This window comes from Macaca nemestrina, chromosome 16 (assembly GCF_043159975.1).
Source record: "Macaca nemestrina isolate mMacNem1 chromosome 16, mMacNem.hap1, whole genome shotgun sequence".
NCBI classification, from domain to species: domain Eukaryota; kingdom Metazoa; phylum Chordata; class Mammalia; order Primates; family Cercopithecidae; genus Macaca; species Macaca nemestrina.
This window is the reverse complement of record NC_092140.1, coordinates 5,846,341-5,864,298: the sequence shown is the minus strand read 5'-3', so window position 1 is coordinate 5,864,298 and position 17,958 is coordinate 5,846,341. Positions and strand designations below refer to the sequence as shown.

At 37.4% G+C, this 17,958-nt stretch overlaps 1 long non-coding RNA gene across 1 annotated transcript; it reads right to left on the bottom strand.

Annotated features, from left to right (window-relative positions):
• Nucleotides 1–1,027: 1,027 nt before the first annotated feature.
• LOC105485322 (uncharacterized) lies at nucleotides 1,028–16,971 on the bottom strand. Its single transcript, XR_989487.2, has 4 exons — nucleotides 16,834–16,971; nucleotides 12,613–12,667; nucleotides 3,161–3,310; nucleotides 1,028–1,646 (listed from the first exon to the last, which is right to left on the bottom strand). It is a non-coding gene; the product is annotated as an uncharacterized lncRNA (long non-coding RNA).
• Nucleotides 16,972–17,958: the final 987 nt, after the last annotated feature.

Sequence of the window (17,958 nt, the reverse complement as noted above, 5' to 3'; positions counted from 1 at the left end):
TGTCAACAGATTTATATCTAAGGCATACATGCAGACATGTTGTAAAATGGTATTAAATAAAGAGTGTTGTTTTGCATTTAAAAATAGTACGATGATTTGTAGTTCTGTGGTAAGGCTGAGGATACAGTAATCTGATACATATATGTGAATAAATGTGAAAAGAAAATAATACTGTTTTCAAGTTTCTTATTTGCCCACTTTAGTAGTTTTCATCTGGTTACATTTACTAAAAATATAAGCATTAATAACTTGTTAGGATTTTAGATGAAGCAATATAACTATGATATAAAGAGTCAATGTTTATTTTCTCCTTCAAATCTTTTCTTGGCAGTTATATTCCTTATTAGGATACATAGGATATAAAAAACAACTTGTGGCCTGGCACGGTGGCTCATACCTATAATACCAGGACTTTGGGAGGCCAAGGCAGGTGGATCATCTGAGGTCAAGAGACCAGCCTGGCCAACATGGTGAAACCCCGTCTCCACTAAAAATACAAAAATTAGCTGGGTGTGGTGGCAGGCATCTGCAATCCCAGCTACTCAGGAGGCAGAGGCAGGAGAATCACTTGAACCTGGGAGGCGGAGGTTGCGGTGAGCGGAGACCGCGCCATTGCACTCCAGCCTGGGCGACAAGAATGAAACTCCGTGTCAAAACAAAAAACAAAAAACAAAAACCTGTGATTGTATTTCTTGACAAATCAAACCACCATATAAACTAGAAACTCATGTAACAGATTGCTAGTACTAAGTTGAGGTTATATAGTGTAAAAAATATATTTTCAAATTTATACAACTGATTGGAAATCTTTTCTGTGGCATCATGTAACTGGAAGTTTATGCAATGAAGGCAGAATGGATTCTGATTTACTCTCTTCTAACATGCAGTGAATTAACATGATGTAGTCAGTTACAGAGAAGTCATATGTTTATTACAAAGAAGAAGCAATAAACATAGGGCAGTTGTAATTTTGTTCACATCAAGAATGGGAAATGGGTTCACATATATAAATTCTTTCACATATGCTATCAAGATTTTATGTGTGCAGAAGACACAATATCACATTCTTTCGAGGTTGTAATTCACTGTTGATTTAACCATATAGTCTAGTTATATCATTTCACCAAAATAATTGTTCTTCACTTATTTTGAGTTAATGGATTTGAACATTTATCTCACATTTCACTGTTGTTTCTATAACAAGATAAACTTCCTACTTATAAAATTAATGCTTGCTTATGGTAGAACATTTGGAAAATGTTAAAAAAAAGTAAAAATTAAATACTAGAAAGTAAAAAATGTGGAAAAAAACACAATGAAATAAGCCTCAACTGTTATCATCAAATAAATATGGAGACACATTTTTTATTTATAGAAATTACATAGCATAAACTATTTTAAAATGTTTAATAAATTGTCACGTAACTCATACCTTTGGCAACATAGTTTTGTTTTGCTACATTGTATTTCATACACTGACAAGCCAAGAATGCCAAATCACCATTCCATTGGTACTGTCATGCACAGGTGACAAACGTGATTCTATCCATGTCAGCAGATTGGAGATTGCAGTTCTTCAAACCTAAGTGTTAGGTATTTCAGAGCAATATGGATTGCAGACAAAGGTAGATTAAAGTGCTATTTGCCTAAAAACAAAAGATTTTGTTGGAATAAAGCATAGTCTTTAAATTGTCTGAGTCAAAGGTTAATGTGTGCAAGTTTCTGGGCCACACATTTATTCAGATTCCTTTCAAGTCCCTTTACCCAGGCTGGAGTGCAATGGCACGGTCTCCGCTCACCGCAACCTCCGCCTCCTGGGTTCAAGTGATTCTCCTGCCTCTGCCTCCTGAGTAGCTGGGATTGCAGATGCCTGCCACCACACCCAGCTAATTTTTGTATTTTTAGTGGAGACGGGGTTTCACCATGTTGGCCAGGCTGTGTTATTACTATTACTTTTTTTTTTCTTAAAGTTGGTTATATAAATTAATTAAGCTGCAGGCCCCATAAAACCAGAATCTACCTCTGGTATCAGTTAAATATTTCTATTTTTCCAACATTTTAGCCTTAGAAAACAATGCTGTCAATCAAAAGTATCTTGCAAACTATGAAAATATTAGTCTTCTCTGATACAAGCTGCATAAAGCATCATAAAATGCATAAATAAATTTTGTAGGAGATCTTCTATTATATAAAACCAATAATTCATTTAAACATACTATTTATATTTTATCTACTTTGTTCCTTTTTGCTTAAAATTTTCCTTGAAAAGAGGACATTTAAAAATTAAATAGGTAAAGCATTTGCGTTTAATATGCAAGCCCCACTTTTGTATTCATTTTCTCATTCATGTGTTAATTATGGACATCTATGCTATGTGAAACAAAATGCTAGACACCGTGCTTGTCAGTTGACCTATTACATTACATCCCCCACTTGAGGGATCAGGAAATACTATTTTTCTAGCTCTATTTCTCCTATGTAGATTCCCTGAACTGTATACTTGAGTTTCATTTTTATTTTAGTGATTCTTACATGCCCTCACTCAGTTTTTTAAAATTTCCTTCCTAACCCTGAGTTCATTCTCTGGAATGAAAAAATTATATTAAACTCCTCCATAGTTTACAACTACCGCTTTACAAAATCATGAGAGAAATCTGAAAAAGAATGTGAAGTAAAAGTTGATTTGTGGCAACTAGAATGGCTGCTTTACACATGCAGTCATTCACTAACCAATAAATAAGCAAGGCATTGTAATCTTTAGGAACGTGAGCTTTCAAGTTACATGGGAGGCAAAATCCTGGCTTTATTGATAACTAAAAATTTGATCCTGGACAAGTTAAGTCCTTTAAATTAAGTTGCCACATCTGTAAAATAACATTTTGTGTGTGTGTGTGTGTGTGTAAAGTTGTAGAGAAAATATTTCTATGTTTTGGCACAACTATGCCTTTCTACACAGGTTTTACTGAAACTTGAGGTGTGAATTAAAAACCAGCCTTAGAAGTTAATCCACAACTCTAAAGATAATGAGAACTCCCAAGAGGCTCACCCACCTCCCGAATTAATGCATGGACATTTTGAGGGAGGTGGCAGGGGGTGCAGTGCTGAGACCCAGGACCATGGAGGCATCTCTTAATTGTGAAACTGAAGACATAGGACTTACCATGTTTGCAAAACAGACTTTCTCAGAAGGGAGAAGAGAGGTTGCCTTAGTCCCCACTATAAGCAGACACAATTCCTTTTTTCCATTCCTTAATTACCAGATAGACTTGGTGTGTTTAAGATATTTGACCTGGCTTTCATCACAATGTCCCTGGGAGAAGAACAAAAGCACAGGGGAATCACATGCTTGTTTTTTGCTGCAAGTCATAAAAAAAAAATTGTCACTGGTCCAAATACCTTGTGGGTGCATTTAGGAGAGAATCAATAAAGATGAATATGAAAAACCTAACAGTTGGTTGTGATGATTAAATATTTTGATGCAGGACAATGTTATCACACTGGTACACACTAAGTTCTCAGTTATGGTTTTCTACTCTTACAACTGGCTTCTTTTAAGCTCCTGTGAGTGAAAGGCCATCTTCCGGTGCTATGTCACAGTACAACTGATAGAAAATTGAAAAAAATGACAGGATTATTAATAGTTGTCCACATTCTTTATATCATTACATAATACATTCATGAGGATTTATAGAAAAATGGCTATCAGTCTGTCATTGATCGAGACAGTAATTTTTATCTACTTATTTTCACAAACCTGGGTGTTTCTCTGTGAGACTGTAACACGGGTCATTTAATTGCCGGTTTTAATATTTACAGGTATAGAGATATCGAAAGCAAGTTAACTTAATTTCAGACCTTCATGTTACAATTGTTTATATCAATAACATATGCCAGCAAGAATAGTACCAACCTTTTCTTAAGATGTAACTCAAATCATTAAAGTACAAAGGGAAAATATGGGACAGTCATGCACAGCTGTTGTTTAAACACAGAAAGAAATCACATTAGCAATCAGAACATTTTAACATCTAAAAATGGTTCCACGATAAATTTAAACACTTCTTTAAATACCCCATGCCTTTCAAAGTGATAAAAGATAACTTAAACAAATGAACAGTTAAAAGAACTTTGGTTCTGAATATAGATAATCACAGCTACACCAAGAAAAAAAATCCTCAATTTTTATTTGTAAATAAAATATTCAGTACAGTTCTAACTTAGGCATATGAAGTAAAATAAAACTCAATCTTCAATTCGACAACTGAGTGTCTAAATGTAATCTCAGTCCTACAGGGAATACCATGTTTTTGTCCTCGAGGATTCAATCTCGGCTGGTGGAGAGGTCAAACCTGATGCTAGCACAACACAGGTAGAAGTGGGAGGGTTTCTTGTCCTTGATGTCACAGGGCCCAGCTGGCCTCCACTGAGACAGTCATTGGCTTCTTTTAGGTTTTGGCCATTTATCATTCGGAGTGGACTTAGGATCTCTTGAGGATCTGTGACCCTTTCTGCCTCTGAGGAAAGAGTGTTGTTTCATAATTCCATGCCACACTGCAGCCAGGAAATTCTGTCCATCTTTCTGACTCTTACTTAATTGGACTCTAAGCTATGAAAACTATTTTGTTGCTCTTGTACACTGCTGGGTTAAGGTGGAATATTTCAGGCCTGCTTTTGGTCCATCTTTCTGAATATAAGCCCATGCCATTCCTCTGTAAGCTGTTCACCTCCCCAGGACTCCATCTAAGGCGTTACACACATAAACACCCTCCATTCTCAGACCCCACAAACCTTTTTGTCCATTTCAGCTCTCCTTCCTCCCCACCTCCATTTCAGGGCTCTGTTTTTTACGACTCCACCCGGTCTACACAATTCCCATTGGCCGCTGATTCTCTCCCTTCCATCAGTTTGGATTTTAAATCAAAATTAAAGTTGTTGACACGGTCAGAAGGGGTCCCTTTTAAGAGTTTGTAGGTGTGTTATTCCTTTTTCACATTGCTGATAAAGACCTACCCAAGACAGGGAAATTTACAAAAGAAAGAGGTTTCATGGACTTACAGGTGCACAGGGCTGGGGAGGCCTGGAAATCATGGTAGAAGGCAAGGAGGAGCATGTCACATCTTAAATGGATGGTAGCAGGCGAAAAGAGAAAGACTTTGTGCAGGGGAACTCCTCTTTTTAAAACCATCAGATCTCATGAGACTTACTCACTATCACAAGAACAGCACAGGAAACACCTATCCCCATGATTCAGTTATTTCCCACCTGGTCCCTCCCACAACGCGTAGGAATTCAATATGAGATTTGGGTGGGGACACAGCCAAACCATATCAGTAAGCATCTTTTTCTATTTTATTTCTCTCATATTAAAGGAAAAATTCCATTGTCCTATTTTGTTTATATTAGTCTATACAATCCTTTTTCTTTTTCCCATGCATTATAATATACGGGCTTTTAAATATGAACAGCAGTTGAGAGAAATCGTCCTCAGGTGAACCCTGAGCCTCCCAAATGACGTGTCAAGTATCAGATGCCTGCTGTCAACCCTAGACTCAGGGGACCCTTCCCTTGAAGTCTCTTCTGGTTTTTCTGTGATACCTTCCCAGAAAGCATTCATTTATTTCTCCTGTCAGCTAGAATCACTAGAGTTTTAAATCTGTGAATTAAACATGACTGATGCTTCTTTTCAGAAAAGATAAAAACTATGCTAAATAACTCTGCCATATTTCATCTCTGAGACTTTAACAGGATCAAGTCCTGGGGAGGGAAGTGAATTATAAGTTTGGTAAAATGCCATTTGTTTTAGAATCTCTAATTTACTTCATTTGATTGTGGAGTTTCTTTCCTCCCTTAATTAAGAAAATGAATAGAAAACTACACATTTTAAAATGTATTTTTCAGAGTTTTGTCCTTTAGGAGAAACTGGAAATAAAATAAAATAGTTGTCCACAACCTCTAGTTTTACTAATGAAAATGAATCAATTTTCTGGTTTCTGGTAGTTTTTTTCTACCAGAAAAATTGTTGAAAATTGTTGTTTGATTATCCATTAATTTTTGATGAATAAAATAATTAAGAAGTTTCACTTTGCTTTAACCAGAAATGTTCACATCTACCTTACTCGAGTGGTGAATTGACGTGGTACACAGAAAACTTTACATTGCAATTTTCTATTAGTAGCTTCACAGTATTTGTGCTTTCCAGACAGTTATTTTCAGGGGAACTTTTGTAACGGCTGGATCTTGACTTGTTTCAAAATAGTTGGTTTGACCAACATTGACTGATACTAACTAAAGAAAGAAAAGAAGGAAGAAAGGTGGAGAGAAGAGAGAGAGTATGAATAAATAAACAAAGAAACAAGATAATACACTTTAAGAAACAGCAGCTGGAGATTTGGTAGTTCTTCTGCTACATATTCAATAATTTATAAAGAATTTATCAAGACCTGCATTTCAGGTCAGAATACAGTAACTGTTTTCAACACATCAGACAGCAGGTGAAAAGGACATTAACTCTGAGAGAAAAGAAACAAATAAAAGAAATCTTATGAGTCCTTCAGATTTGTGTTTTGAGAAAGCTTCCAGGCAGTGGTATAGGAAGCAGAAGCCCAGCGGACACACTGAGTTGAGGAGAGAGAACTGAGAGACCAAGGAGACCAGAGTGTCTAGGTGTTACAGAAAACAAGGTGGAGGAAGAAAGAGCCAGAGGGGCGAATTCCAGAGGGCTGCAGAGGATTCCGCTGAGTATTCATCTGACCAGCAAATGCGTGTGGGGAAAAGACTTGTGGCCAGGGAAGGAAGCCACTAGGAAGAGAATTAGCAAGGGTGATAGAGCCCTGCACTTACACAGCGCCGTCAATAGTGCCTGTTCTTGCCAGCCAGAACGGAAATCCCATGATTCATGGGACACTGCATTGAGTTTGCAGAAAGGTCTTGCCTCACTAATGGAAAAAAGTTGGCTTTAGACTCAGCACTGTCCTGTTCCTGCCTAACAGGTATTAAAACCAATATCTGAAAGGATCAAACTGTTTATAAGCAACTTACGTCCCAGAACACAGGTCAATAATAGTAGTTTAAAATCCTCCAGCCCTGAATAAGGTAAAACTCACAACTTCTGGGACCCAGTAAAAAATTACTAAACATGTAAAGAAGCAGAAAATTAACAGCCATTAAAACAGTTATTATAACTGAATTCTATGTGTTACGAAAGTTAAGTGCAGACAGAAAAGATGTGAAAAAAGCCAAAGTAATATTTGTACAAACTGCAATGTCTAAGGTACAAAATGCATTGCATTATAACAGATTAGACACTGTAAACAAAAAGATTAAAGAACTTAACAGCTAGTGACAGACATTAACTGAAATGAAACACAGAGAGAAAAGACAACTATTTTTCCCATTTTAATCCTTTTTAAGTATACAGTGGGGTGTCATCATTTACACATTGTTGTGCAACTGTGACCTCTGTTTGTCTCCATAACTTTTTCAGCATCCCAAACTGAAGCTCTGTATCTGTTAAACAGGAATAGTTCATTCTTCTGATCTCCCTACCCCCTGTTAACCACTATTCTACTTTCTGTCTCTGTGAATTTGACTATTATAGGCATCTCAGGTAAGTGTAATCATGTAATATCTATCCTTTTGTTTCTGGCTTATTTTACTTGGCAGAGTGTCTTCAAGGTTCACACATATTGTAACCTGCATCAGAATGTCATTCATTTTTTAGGACTGAATATCATTCCAGTGTTTGTACATAGCACATTTGGGTTCTCTATTCATCTGTTCGTGGACATGTGGGTTGTTTCTACCTTTTGGTTTTGGTGCACAATGCTGCTATGAACATGAGTATACAAATGTTTGTTTGAGTCCCTGCTTTCAACTTTTTGGTGGCATATGCCCCACAGTGAAATTGCAGGGGTATGTGGTAATTCTATGTTTAAATTTTTTAGGACCTGCCATATTGTTTTCTATAGAGGCTACACCATTTTACATTCCCACCATATATACACAAGAATTTCAGTTTCTCCACACCTTCATCAAGACTTGGTGTTTCACATCTATTTGATTTCTTTTCAATGAATGGCGCTGGAACAATTCAATATCCACCTAAATAATAATTTCAATCAATACTTCAGGCCAGGAGCAAAATTAACTAAAATTAATCATAGATCAAAACATAAAATCTAAAGCTCTAATACTGTAGCTGGTATAATAATTCCCTCACAAGCCAGGAAATGCTTCTAGAAGCTGGGAATGACCCTCAGTTGTCAGCCAGAAAGAACTTGGGGATCTCAGTCACATAATTGCAAGGAATTGAGTTCTGCCCACAAATCAATAAACAAGGAAACAGATTCTCCCCTACAGTCTCCAGAAAGAAACACAGTCCTGCTGACTCCTTGACTTAGCTCAGTAAGATCCATGTTGGACTTCTAACTTAGAGAACTGTAAGATGCTTAAACTACCAAATTTGTGTTCATGTGTTATGGCAACAGAAGAAAACTAACACACCATACTAGTCAGCACTCTTACTCCTGTATATTTATTTACCCAAGAAAGATGAAACATGATTTTTCACAAATAGCCTATACATGAATGTCTATAGTGGCTTCATTCATAATTGCCAACAACTGGAAACAAATGTCCTTGAGCTGCTGAATGGGTAATAACTGGGGCATAGCCAAACAATAGAATACCATTCAGCAATGGAAAGCAGCAAAGAAACAGAAGGTGTGATTGTAAGATACCTTAGTTCATTTAAAAGACAGAAAGCTAATTAGTTTTTTTTTCCTTTTAATAATTGGTGACACAAAAAAGTCAACGCTAAACAGATTAAATATTCTGGTGAGATATGAAATCTCTGCTACCTATTACATGAAAGGTAATTAATAACCTTTATTACTCATTGTTAAGAACTCTGAGCTCAGTTTACAGTTTTAACAACGCAAAACAAAAAAGCTAAATTCTGGTTTTGAATTAGTCACATATTTGGTAACAAAGTTTCACAAACATTTTAATTCTTATGAATAACTGAGCCAACTTTGGCAGCATTTAACATGTGTCATTTCTTTTCAGTTTCATTATTTAAAGTTGTTATAAAGGAAAGCAAATAAACATTTCCTGTCTGTGTACCTTCTGCAACTTCTTTATCAATTTGGTCCTTGTCACCACGCTGCTTTATTCTGGGAACACCAAACCTTATGACAAAAGTACTTTTTCTCTTTTGAAGAACAAAACCCATCTTAATAGACTGCATACATGGCCATATGTCTCTGTCACTATAGCTTCTAATATAGTCTCAACCATCAATAATAATGATAACTTTTACCCAAAACAAGTCTTTTACAGTTTACAATATAAAACTAGTACTTAGATACTTGAGCACTTTCTGTAATATACTGTTACCAACAAAGCTGGTCCCCCAAAAGTTGGGGGCACCTGTTTTGTGTCACAAAACCAATACACAAAACCAGAAGTGAGTGTCAAGAAGTATAGGCTTTATTTGATGGCCATGGAAATGAGAAGGGAGCCATGACTCACAAATTAGCGTCTCGACTAGTGAGGAGTTCGGGGTTTCACTAATGAAGGAGCTGGATATTAAAAGCAAGAGAAAGCATATTCATGTCTTTTCTGGAAATGGGTGGGGAGCTTCTCAGAACTGCAGTGCTGCCTTCCTTTTTGCCCTTTTATGGCTTCTTCCAGTCATTGTCATGGTGATTGCCAACTGTGATGGCACCAGTGGGGGTGCTATTAAGCATGGAAATGAGATTACCATGAATCCTGAGGTCTTCTTGAAGTTGTCTGGGTGACTATCATGATTCTAGTGTGTCTCAGCTAGTTTGGTTACAAAGGGAACTTTTTATCACAGGTGTCCTGTTTCTTAAAGACAGGCAGGGTAGAAATTCAACTATGTCACATAGGCATGACGTCGGGCAACAAGGCTATCATTTTACAGACTAGCAAAACTTCTGACACTGATTATGCAACCCTCTACACCCAGGGATATCACATTTACACCACGTTTAGTTACAGGACCCAAAGATAGAGTCACTTTTTAGTGGGTGTAAGAAAAAATGTGCGTGAGCTTCATGAGAAGCATTTTCTAAGAAATGTGATTTACTTAGTTCCATCAGATGAGTCCAATGGGCTTCTTCGTTAAAATTCTAAAATTATTAATGTGTAATTTTAAAATATGCTTTAAAAATGACATTTATAAAAATAAGATGATCCAATAGAACATGATGTGAGAAAAAAAAAGAGATAAATATATGTCGAAAATGTATTAAACTCATTAATTAAGGGCACTAGTAAGATATTATGACCAGTTCAAAAAGTAGTTGAGAAACTAGGTATAAATAGGCAATGATAGGATAAAATTATTGGGTCAGATACAGAACTGATTAATGCCCCTAAAAGGCCATATATATAACCTTCAAAGTTATCTCCAGAGAGAAATCATTATCTCTACCAGACAAAACTCTACAAGTTGAGATGTAACTTAGTGCAAGACCTTTAGTCAATAAACAACAGGGAATTTAACTGTGCACATTCCCCTGGCCTTCAGCTTTCATGTGACGTTAAACGAATGTACGACACACATTTTTTTTTTTTTTTTTGCTGTATTTCCACATTTTGGACAACACTTATGCATATTCATACCACTACCCCAGCAGCTGCTGAAAATTTACTTTCTTTGGAACCCTAATGGAATTTCTAAATATTTAAATAGCACAATCAAAAGATGCCTGAACCTGTGAATCACCACAGCTCCTTCCCATACCTTTCCCCATTCCATACCCACACACAAGTCTAGATCTTCCTATCAGCATCAATGTTTCCTCTCTTCCAGGAAAACACATCCTAGTACAGTGATAGACACTGAACTAGATCAGCTCAAGTCCTAGATTCACTACCAAATAACCTCATAATCCTTGGCAAATTATTTTATTCTCTAAATTTCAATGAACTTCTTTTCAATATAAACATGATAATTCCTATCATATAGAGACTGTGAGGATAAATAAAGTTCACATCTGCTGTTCTTTCTGCAGGGAAAGCTTTTCCCCAGTTTTTGCATTGCTGACCTCTCATTACTCTGTCTTTAGCCAAGTCATTTCTTGGTGAAATTAAATAAGTCTTGTCCAGTAGAATTTGCTGAAATGACAAAAGCATTATATATCTCTGCTGCCTAATACTGTAGCCACCAAACTGATTTTTACATGTTACTGCATTTTAATTTACTTCAGTACCACACATGGTTAGTGGATAACACACTGTACAGTGTGCGTTTTGAAAAGGGGCGGCAACTAAGAAGAACAAGAAAGCACAATGGTTTAGATACCAGGCTATCAAATGAATAGTTAAATTTGTAAAGTTCAGAGTTAAATAATTGAGGTAGAAAAAAAGACAGCAATCAGGTCACCTGATATACATAGTTGAATCTATAGAGTGTAAGATCACATTTACTTTTTGAGTAGAAACTTTTAAAAAATCTGAAGTCAAGTTCCACAGTTGGGGAGGGGGCACTCCTGGTTCCTGGGAATTTGGTGAATTCAGTCTTCCAAAACACTTGACTTGTCTATATTTATGATTTCCCCTCTCTATCTCCTTGTTTCTTTCTCTCTCTCTCTTTTTCAGTTCCTTTGCCTGACTGCTTTTTAAAAAAAATGTTTAGTCCCAAAATAACTTAAATGAATTCTTTGGACTTTGTTTTGTCATTCTCATTTTGCAGCTGCTAAGTATTAAATTGTCTCAGCCAGCTGAGGATGTCTAAGCTGAAGGTTATATACAGTATTATTTAACTTGAATGTGTTAACAGTTCAGCTAAAATACTAAATTTACATTAGGGATAATTAGCACAAACACAAAAAATAAGTCTCTTAAGAGTATGACAAATAGGTTTGGCACAGTGGTTCATTCCTGTAATACTAGCACTTTGGAAGGCCGAGACGGGAGGATGACTTGAGCCTAGATGTTCAGGATCAGCCTAGGCAACACAGGGAGACCTCATCTCTACAAAAAAATAAAATTATTAGCCAGGCTTGGTGGTGCACACTTGTAGTCCCAGCTATTCAGCTGGCTGAGGTGGAAAGATTGTTTGGGCCTAGGAGGTTGAGGGTGTAGTGAGCTATGATTGTACCACTTCATTCCAGCTTGAGTAACAGACTGAGATCCTGTTTCAATTTAAAAAAAAAATAAAATAAAAGACATATAAAAATCTTGGTTTTCAGAAGAAACCTTTATTTCAAACATTTTGTTTGTTTTCCTCCATAAAACATTCAAATGTGGGATCAAATATTTTAATTGTTGATTTTTGGTTTGGAAAAATGCAGACCCCTTATCCGTAGGTGTGGTGTGGTTATATGTCAGTTTGCACAGTTAGTAAAGTATAAGATTTATAATTCATTTTATTTTAGACATTTACATACAGAAGTAGATTATGAAGATTGGTATTATCAGAATTCAAAAATTTCAGGGAAACACACTTAACCAGTATTTACAATTTAAGAGCATTGATAAAAACAGGAAAATTCAGCTGCCTGTCATTTGAGAAAATGTAGCATCATGTAGATACAGCTTAAAATGTGTTTAAAGTAGTGCCACAGTCATTTCTTTACTCACCATCTACTGATTGGGAGATCACCAGGCATCGGGGACCTGTTACATGTTAGGGATGCTGCAAATGACAAAATATTATTTATTTCAACTCCCATTTAATTCATTTTATTATTTTAAAAAATCACCTGAAATTCATTAGATGAATCATCTTCCTTAGAAACTACCTCTAGAGCCTATTGCAAACTCTAGCTGTTGAAGTATTTGCTAATTTCAGTTATTCTTTAACTTAACAACTAACTTAACAACTAACTTAAAATTACCTATTAATAAGTTACCTGTAACCCTTATGTAAATTGATAAGGGGAAAGAAGTAGAAAAACTTAATGTATAGATGACAAGTAGATAGATGATAGATTAGATAGATAGATGATAGGTAGATAGATTGATATAGAGATAAATGACAGATATGCACACATGTACTCAGGCACATACATAAAGAGAAAACAAGCAAGAAAATGGTACACACAAAACATGCATGTATCGAGCAAGAAATGATTCATAGTAGATGCTTCACTCCTAGTCTCTGTAACTGCACTTATAACTTCATTCTTCCTCTACCCATTCCATGTGTCCTCTGCCCCCTCCTGGCACCTCAGATCATGGGTTTCTATACCCAGTGCAATGACTGGAGAGTCTGAATCCTAAGAGGCTCTGCCTTGCTTTGCCTGCTGTAGCTTTCCATGAACTTTTCCTACATGACATGGTAGTTTGAGAGGTGTTCCAGAGAGTCCCTGAATCTTAGACACATTCCTCCTTCTTGTGCACATTGTGTAGCAGCAACCTGTGTTGTTGTTTTTTTCTACCCACCCCCCACTTTTCTTTTCTTTTTTTTTTTTTTTTTGAGAGGGGGGAAGAAAATGTTTATTTGTACAAAAGAATGCAATTGTTTTAATTGTTGCATGGAGTTGAAAATACATATGGAAAGTTAAATATGGATGCTGAGTGTGCAAAATGGTGGATTGCACTGGGTATTTGGATATTATGCTATTACCCTTGAAACCACATTTGCAAAATCACAAGAGAAACCTGACATAGTTGGCTTCATCTTGCTTCTAACCTCCACACTTTCCTTGGTCATTCCTGGGCATGGGCCAAGCAAACTGTGAAAGAAATTTAGTCTGTAGTTTAAATAGTAACAGCCCTTCCCCAAAACTAAACCATTCTTTTAAAACTAAGGAAAGGCCACTAGGTAGGAAGATGAGGGGGAAACAACTGCTGCCGTTGTTCCAGAGGTCACAAGATTTGCAACTTCCCCAGTTACGCCTGTCAAAAACATCACTATTGTAGACTGGCCATTTGAGATGTCTTTTCAGGCCTTTGCATTTCTGCCTATCAGATGGCCCCACTGGGACCAGCAATTCTTCTGGTGGTTCCTACTTAGGAGCTCACTCACAAGGACTGCTTTTCACATCCCTACTATTGCATCCCCAACCAATCAGCATTCTCCCTTCCCTAGTCTCCTGCCCATCAAACTATCCTTGAAAAACCTTAGCCTCTGAATTTTCAATGGGATTAAAGTTAATACTTCACATTCCAGGTAACGTGGCAGGCCGTGCATCAATTAAACTCTTCCTTTACTGCAATGCCATAGTCTCAGTGAATTGACTTTGTGTAGCAGGCACGAAGGACCTGACGGGTAATTACATCCTCCCCCTCAAACGACCTCGCTGTTCTCCACTCTGCTGTGGGTGAACTGCAGACTACACTTGGTTGCCAGCAAGTTTTCTGTCGATTTATGCCGATAGGGGGTGCTAGGGAGAGAGTGGAAGGCAGGAGGCATAGGAGGGCTTGTTACTTCCTAGATCTTATTTGTTCTACCAGGTTTGCCCCAGTAAGGACCCTTCCCTTTGGAAGGATTTTTGGGTTTTAATAGCAGCTCGTTCTATTTCCAGATATCTTCCTTAATACCAGGATTGGTTCCTACATGATTTTCAGAAATACCAGCACCAGCCTAGAGACACCTCTCTTTCCTCAGAATTCTGGGTCCCAATTCTGTGATCCCTTCTCTGAGAGACTGAGGCTCCAAAAGCTGCTCAGAAGCACTTTTCCTCAGAGGTCTAGGTCCCAGCTCAGCAAAGCCTTCTCCAGGCTCAAAACGTTCCAGCCCCAGCCAGGCAGTATCTCACCTAGGACATCTCAGACTCAGTTCATAGGACTCCTCAGCCAATGCTGTAGGTTCTAATTCCAACCTCACCCCTCTTTTCCCAGCTCTTGGATTAATGTCTCTGTGGCACCTCAACAGTGCCTTTAAGTCTTCTGGTCCTTTCTGACCTGTTTATCCAATATCCTGTATTAAATTCTGTCTGGTTAAAAATGAAAACAAACCGTATTTTGCTTTCTGTGGAAAACAGAAATTTGATCTTGAATCCAAGCTCCCTGTTTGAAAGTTCATTTGTTAAAGCAATATTCAATCAGAAACATAGCTCAGTTATACTAAATTATCCTTACTGACACCAAAATGCATCATAATTTTTTCCAGTATTCTCTTTGGAAATTAAACTGAGCCCTGTGATACTCCCTATTCCGTGGGCAATTATGTCAGTAGAAATTATGGGTCAGCAGATGAACTTTTTCTTGGATTGTGAACAGCAGATGGACGATTAACTTTTTTTCTTAGAACCAAATAGATTTCTAAAAACAATGCAAGCTTGATATTATATTGAGTTTTTAAAAAGGAAAAACAGTGAGACGTTACCTAAATTCAGTTCCATCTGAATTTACTTTTTTTTTCATCAACTTTTATTTTAAGTTCCAGGATACATGTGCAAGATGTGCTGATTTGCTACATAGGTAAATGTGTGTCATGGTGATTTGCTGCACAGATCAACCCATCACCTAGGTGTTAAGCCCAGCATCCATTAGCTATTATTCCTGAGGCTCTCCCTCCCCACACACCCCCAACAGGCCCAAGTGTGTTGTTTCCACCACTCCCGATGTGTCCATGTGTTCTTATCATTCTGCTCCTACTTATAAGTGAGAACATGCAGTGTTTGGTTTTCTGTTCCTGTATTAGTTTGCTGAGGATAATGGCTTCCAGCATCATCCATGTCCCTGCAAAAGACATGAATCTCATTCAATTTTATGGCTGCATAGTATTCCATGTTGTATATGTACCACATTTTCTTTATTCCAACTTTCATTGATGGTTATTTGAGTTGATTCCATGTCTTTGATATTATGGATAGAGCTGCATTGAACATGTGTACATGTATCTTTATAATAGAATGATTTATATTTTTTTGGGGATATATACTCAGTATGGGATTGTTGGGTCAAATGGTATTTCTGCTTCTAAATCTTTGAGGAATTGTCACACTGTCTCCCACAATGGTTTAACTAATTTACATTCCCACCAACAGTGTAAAAGTGTTCCTTTTTCTGCACAACCTTGCCAGCATCTGTTGTTTCCTGACTTTTAAATAACCACCATTTTGGCTGGTGTGAAATGTCATAGCATTGTGGTTTCGATTTGCATTTCTCTAATGATCAGTGATGTTGAGCTTTTTTTCATGTTTGTTGGCTGCATGAATGTCTTCTTTTGAGAAGTGTCTATTCATTACACCATTACTTTAAAGAATAAAGAAAGCTAGGAGTGCTGAACTCAGGGATCTACAAGAATAGAATCATGAGATGACTAAGTTGAGTTTCCTGGAAATAAATGAGCATGCTCTAAGTTAATGACTCGCTGAAATGAATCTATGTTACTGTGAAAGGAAACTAAATTTTGGGACCCCAAACTCATTTAGCCAAAGGGAAAAGTCAAGCTGGAAACTGGGTCACGCAAACCTGCCTCCCGCTTTTAGTTCCTAAATAAGATGACTACAAGATGAAAAGCTACATGCCTCCCCCATACTTTGCCCACAAAGAAATGCCTATTGAGTTGTTAAAATTTCACCATGGCAATGCAAATTGACAGCTCATCTTTACAGGTGCAGTCACCCCTGGACCACTAGACACAAATGCATATCTGATTATTCCCCTACCCCATTTTGTCTATGTTATCTTATGTAAAAATGCAGATTGACTGAGCCAGACAAAGGCATGAATGACTATTTTCTCTACCCCCATCCCACATAAAACTTCTGTACTTTTCAATATCCCACCCTTTCCTCTTTAAATTTGGAGCCCTCAAAATCATCTTAGGAGAAAGGCATAGACCTGTCTCCCAGCTGCATCCTTAACTTTGTCAAATAAATCTCCCAAAATGATTGAGAATTGTCTTACCATTTTTCTTGATTGACATTACTGTACTGGTTGTCCCATCCCTCCAAGTTCCTTTATATTCTGAGGAGAATATTTAGACAGCTTTGTATTGATAATATTTGTTGCAGGAAGTCAGGGACCCCAAATGGAGCGAACAGGTGGAGCTGTGGCAGAGGAGCATAAATTGTGAAGATTTTATTTTAATGTGGACATTTATCAGTTCCCAAATAATACTTTTATAATTTCTTACACCTGTTTTACTTTAATCTCTTAATCCTATTATCTTCATAAGCTGAGGATGTATGCCACCTCAGGACCGCTGTGATGACTGTGTTAACTGTACAAATTGATTGTAAAACATGTGTGTTTGAACAATATGAAATCAGTGCACCTTGAAAAAGAACAGAATAACAGCGATTTTTAGGGAACAAGGGAAGACAAGCATAAGGTCTGTCTGCCTGCAGGGTCAGGCGAAAAGAGCCATATTTTTCTTCTTGCAGAGAGAATATACATGGACGTGCAAGTAGGGAAGATACTGCTAAATTCTTTTCCTAGCAAGGAATATTAATACCCTGGGTAAGGAATGCATTCCTAGTGGGGAGGTCTATAAACGGCCGCTCTGGGAATGTCTGCCTTATGTGGTTGAGATAAGGACTGAGATATGCCCTGGTCTCCTGCAGTACCTTCAGGCTTACTAGGGTGAAGAAAAACTCTGCTCTGGTAAATTTGTGGTCAGACTAGTTCTCTGCTCTCGAACCCTGTTTTCTGTTGTTTAAGATGTTTATCAAGACAATGCATGCACTGCTGAACACAGACCCTTATCAATAGTTCTGCTTTTGCCCTTTGCCTTGTGATCTTTGTTGGACCCTTATCAGTGGTTCTGCTTTTGCCCTTTGTCCTGTTCCTTCAGAAGCATGTGATCTTTGTTCTGCTTTTTGCCCTTTGAAGCACGTGATCTTTGTATCTACTCTCTGTTATTACAGCCCCTCCCCTTTTGAAACCCTTAATAAAAAACTTGCTGGTTTGAGGCTCAGGTGGGCATCACAGTCCTACCGATATGCAATGTCACCCCTGGCAGTCCAGCTGTAACATTCCTCTCTTTATTTCTCAGCTGGCTGACACTTATGGAAAATAGAAAGAACCTAC